Below are 5,349 nucleotides of genomic sequence, written 5' to 3'. Positions count from 1 at the left end.
GGAATGTGCAGATCCCTTGGCTGATAATCTAATAAAAGGACTCTTCTTTTGTTCATTTGTTCCTGTATTCCACTTATTGTTTTTCTCTCTTTTCCCTCTTCTTCACTTCCCATGATTTTTCTCATTTCCAAAAGGGAGCAGCTTAGACCTTGTGCTTGGGTATTCTCCGAACCTACTGTCCCCTAGAAAATATGGGAAAGGAGGACTGGCAGAAATTGGCCGCTTTTTCAGCCCAGTTTTTTTCCCTAGATAGTTTAGTTCAACTCCTTGCTTTTCCTATAAGTCATCAAGCCATCAGGTCAAGAACACTTACAGTCATATTTTGATTATTCTTAATTGATCAGAAAGTAAAAATTTAAGGATATAATATTTTTTCTATAGTCTTAAAGTATGATTTTTATTAGGTTGTAAGCCAAACTTACCTCTCCGCACCTCCCACCCTCATCCTTTGGAATAATATACCTTTCTTTGCCTCTTCTTGCTGACTCTAAAGAACTCTCATGACACTATGATTCTCACCTAAATTCATGTTTGGTCAATGTGTTTCCTTTCTCAGGTCCACTTTTCAGCTTTCCCACTCTGTTCTGTGCCCTGGCGGTTGGACAGCTTCATCAGGCTGCCTCACCTGCTGGTTCTAGGTTGGTTTGGCCAGTGGGAGTGTTGGCAGGGATTAGAGGGAGGGAGGAGACTGAGGCCTGTGTATTTATTGCCCCTCTCCTCTCTTTGTAGTCTCCAATGCACTGGCTGCATTTCTAGACTATCTTAAGTTTTCTGTAAAATGTCCCTCTCCTCACAGCCTCTTTGTTTCCAAATTCCAGCAGCCACCTTGCCCCTCAGGCTTATGGGTATTAACAAGGACCACTGATACCAACCCTGCATTGTCCCTTGAAGTTCCCTACCTGCTTCCCACCCCATTGTAGACAGGCCCTTTATTAAACTTTCCTCAAGTTATTAAAATTGGACTGTGCCATCTGTTTCTTGCTGGGGCCCTGATGGATAGAATAATTCAACGAATGCTTATATTACTGGGAGGTAGTATAGTATAATGATTATCTTGCATGTGGCATCAGACTGATCTAGATTTGAACACATCACCACCACTTGCTAACTCGGAATGGAGATTATTTAACCACTCTGAGCCTCAGTTTTCTCAAATTTAAAGTGGGGATAATATTACCTACTTCGCAGAATTGTTACAAAATATGTATGAGTACTCAAAAATGTTAATTATTATATTAGTTTAAATATAAATATATATAAATATAAATGAACAAATAAAAATGTATGTAATGTTTTAGTTTCCCCTCAATTTACACTGAATGACTTCCTCACTGGTAAGGCCTGAGCAATTACAAAGCAGTCATTTTTAGTTCCTCTATACTTTGTGCTCTGATCTTTGTGTTTCAAGTTATGGGGATCCCCTCTTCTCTTGTGCCCCACAAGTTCCTGCTTGTCCACATGACGCTTTGTCTCCCACAGATGGTCCTGGCTGCTCTGGTAATCTTACATCAAGTCTGTGGAATTTTCAGATGACTATTCTTCAAATGGTGGGTGTTAGACACAGGGGGTCCCTGGTGAAGTGAAAATCTTTGCTGGCGACTTAACCCCGAGCTTTGGCTGCTGACTGCTCAGGTGCTCTGCATCGTTGGGTAATCCAACTGCTTTACGGGATAGCTGTTTTTTGTTTCTGTCTCCTTTAAACTGTATCTCTAAAATGTTATGAGAGCACTGGCTAAGCTCAGAGAGGTGTTGCAAGGATTAGCTAATTGATCATTTTAAATACTTTGGAACTGGCAGAGAGTTTAGTAAGAAGGACAGGCTAAATAATCTTTGCAGGCTCAATGGGAGTACAAAGTGTACCAAATGGCTCTTCTAATTTGCATTGGTATCTACTAGGACTTGCTTATTGTATAACATGTCCCGTTAAAATGAGTTATATATGTTATTGCATTTAAAACATGACCTGGGGAAATGCTTTAAAATAAAAAGAGGTGTTTGGAAAATACACAAAGCTTTTGTCAAATGGAGTTGCAGATACTGCAACCACTTGGGTTTTTCTGATTCAAGAGAAGCCCTGTGAAGCATGATTCAGTAACATTTATTTTTTAAGGGCCTGCTGCATGTCAGGGCTGGATGTGGTCACCATGGTTCCCAGCCTCAAAGGCCCATAGACTAGAAGAGGAGACAGATCTACACACAGTCAAAACCTTTTTTTTCTTTTTGTGAGGAAGATTAGCCCTGAGCTAACGTCTGTTGCCAATTCTCCTCTTGTTGCAGAGGAAGATTGGCTCTGGGCTAACATCCGTGCCCATCTTCCTCTACTTCATATGTGGGATGCCTGCCACAGCATGGCTTGATAAGCAGTGCATTATGTCTGCACCCGGGATCCGAACCTACGGACCCTGGGCTGCCAAAGCGGAGTGTGTGAACTTAACCACTACGTCACTGGGCTGGCCCATCAAGACCTTTTAATAGGGTGCAATAGGGGCTAACATGGATGAATATAGAAAGTACAGAGCGACAAAATCAAGTGATAATTAGCTCCATCTGGGGGAAATCAAGAAAGATTCATAAAGGAGGAGAGGCTTGAGTTGGTCTTTTAGGATAAGAGAAATTTGCTATGAGAAAAGGGGTGGAGGATATTCCAGACAGAAGGAACAGCACATGAAAAGTCTCTCCTTGTTTCATTCAAACATCTGTTAAGAGTTTCTGCTTCCTCTATATCTAGCTCTATCTTATTCTTTGCACATAGTAGATATTCAATTAATACTTGTAAGTGGATAGTAGTAGGTGGTAGGATTATAGGCAGTGATTTCAATTTTATTCATTGGTTTTTCTTTATTTTCTAAATTTTCTATAATAAATATGTCTTTCTTTTGTAATTAGAGTATTCTAAAATATTCAGAGAATGGTTATCAGAGTCTGTGGCTGCATTGGAGTTGAAGATTATCGTAGGCAAAAAGATCAGTGAACTTTGGGCTTTGAGGACAGTTGTTAACCTGGTCAGGCCGAGGCTTGAGATTATAGGGGATATCACTGGAAATGAAGCTGGAATGGTAGTTGGGGCTCAGAAATTTGGATTTTATGTTGCAGACAATGGGAAACCATTGAAATTATTAGGCAGGAGAGTGCCGTGTTGACTCCTCTGGCAGCTCTGTAGTGCATGAACTGGCTTCAGGAGATATTGGAGGGAAAAGGACCAATTATGGCACTTTTATAAGTGGAAAGTGTTGAAGGTTTTCATTTGAGTAGGGTTGGGGAGAAGATAATGAATTTGGTGTTAGACAGGATAAGTTTGAAGTGTCTGTGGGATAGCCTGTAGGAAGGCCAGTAAGTATTTGGAACTGCCCATGGAGAAGAATCAGCACCTAAACATTTGCTGACACTGGAGATGTTGGAGACTCGGAGGAGAGGATGCTCTCTGGAAACCCAGGGAGGCAGTGAGGAACAGGGACAGCATCGTTAGAAAGGCAAGAGAAAAATGGAAGAAAATGACCCTTGAAAATCATCAGGGAAAAGGAGGGAGAGGTGGTTCAGAAATGAGCAATTATCTATTCAGGGAGTAGATTAGTTTCCTTTCTCCAGACGTTTCTCTTCCTCCCTGCCTTCAGGTTTATGCTCAAAAGACATCTCTTCAGAGATACCTTCCCAGACCACTTACCTAAAACAGTGCCCTTTATCACTCCATATCACCTCCCCTGAGCACTGTTTTAAAACGTAGGTTTTATTATTGTTCAGGTATAGTGAGGCCAGCAGATCAGGAGATAATTGCCATTGAAAAGTTGGTTTGTTATTCATAGTTCCCAGGAGGAGGGGACATGCCATGGCAGGTAGGGCCACACGGGGAAGCACCAGGGTCAGTGAGGAGGCAGAGGGAGAGGTGGGAAATGTGGACAAGAGCCTTTATTGTGCTTTCTGTGGGAAGGAACAGGCGAGGCAGGGTAAGCAGTTTTAGGATTGGCTAGTTTGAATAGCCAATGGTGGGCTCTTGGGCATAGGGGCTGTCCCTAGTTGTCTGATACCTGGCCTTGGGGTGATTAGGGCAGAGGATAGTGACCTGAGTGAGGTGGTTGGGGTGTGGGCTTCAGACTGGCTGGTTTGTATATGAAAGACTCACTGAAAGTCGAGTTGTTTACTATCTCTGGGAATTGGCTATCCCTGGGAGGAGTAGTCTCCTCAGGGTCAGTACGACCCCAGACATGAAAACATGAGAATAAAAAGACATGCCTAATACAAGCGCCACCTAAACACTGCATGATTATTTGTTTGTGGAGCAGTGCTAGGCCTGGGGCTGGGGTGGGGTGAGCGAGGAATTCACCCTGGGCACACAATGTAAGAGGAGGTGCCAAAAAATTCAGTAATCAAGGTAAATGATATGTTAGTATTTTAAAAAATCAAAATGAATACAACAATATACATGATGAACAAAATATAAAAATTTTAAATAATGACAAGATCAGTAACAGTGCTGTGCTGAGCCATATTGGAGCCTGAAACAAAAGGAAAAGTAATGTATTTCCTGTCTCTTTGATTTTTAAAACTATTACATTAAAATTATTCAGCCTTAAAAAAGGAAGGAAATTCTGACACATGCTACAACATGGATGAACCTTGATGCTAAGTTAAATAAGCCAGGAACAAAAAGACAAATGCTGTATGATTCCACTTACGTGAAATAGTTAAGAGTAGTCAGTCAAAATCATAGAGACAGATAGCAGAATGGTGGTCACCAAGGGCTGAAGGAGAGGGAAGTGGGAAGTTATCATTTAATGGATATAGAATTTCAGTTTGGGAAGGTGGAAAGAGTTCTGGAGATGGATGGTGGTGATGGTTGTATAACATTATGAATATATTTAATAGCACTGAACTGTACACTTAAAAATGGTTAAGATGGTAGATTTTATATTATGTGTATTTTACCATAGTAAAAAAAAAAAAACCACTATTGCATTAAAGTATTGCTTATCTTGATTACTGAGTTTTTTGGCATCCCTTTACGTTTTGCACTTGCCTCAATCTCATCCTGGCCCTGGGGAACACTGTGGGAGGAGCTGGGTGTAGGGAGGAAGGTGGGGAGAGGAATCAGGAGCTGAGGTTTGGCTGTCCTCCTTCAAAGGCAGTGTGCCTTTTCCACTTATTATTGGTTTAGAACCATTTAGTTTAAATGAGAAGAGGAACTGTATTAGTTAAGAAATGCGTTTGGCTGCAAATAGCCCAATACTATGGCTTAAGCAAATGGTTTATTTTTCTCACACTGCAAAAAATCTGGAGGTGACCACTGCTGAAGTTGGCTCAGTGACAGTGTAGTTGGATCTAATGTCTCTCTGTTTGTTTGTTTGTTTTAGGAGA

The 5,349-nt window shown here is 41.3% G+C and overlaps 1 long non-coding RNA gene across 1 annotated transcript; it reads left to right on the top strand.

Annotated features, from left to right (window-relative positions):
- Positions 1–564: 564 nt before the first annotated feature.
- LOC131409357 (uncharacterized) lies at positions 565–2,960 on the top strand. The gene is made up of 3 exons (XR_009220904.1): positions 565–638; positions 1,480–1,547; positions 2,887–2,960. It is a non-coding gene; the product is annotated as an uncharacterized LOC131409357 (long non-coding RNA).
- Positions 2,961–5,349: the final 2,389 nt, after the last annotated feature.

The sequence above is a fragment of the Diceros bicornis genome, chromosome 8 (genome assembly GCF_020826845.1).
Source record: "Diceros bicornis minor isolate mBicDic1 chromosome 8, mDicBic1.mat.cur, whole genome shotgun sequence".
In the NCBI taxonomy this organism is placed as follows: Eukaryota; Metazoa; Chordata; class Mammalia; order Perissodactyla; family Rhinocerotidae; genus Diceros; species Diceros bicornis.
This window is presented reverse-complemented; position numbering and strand designations above follow the sequence as displayed.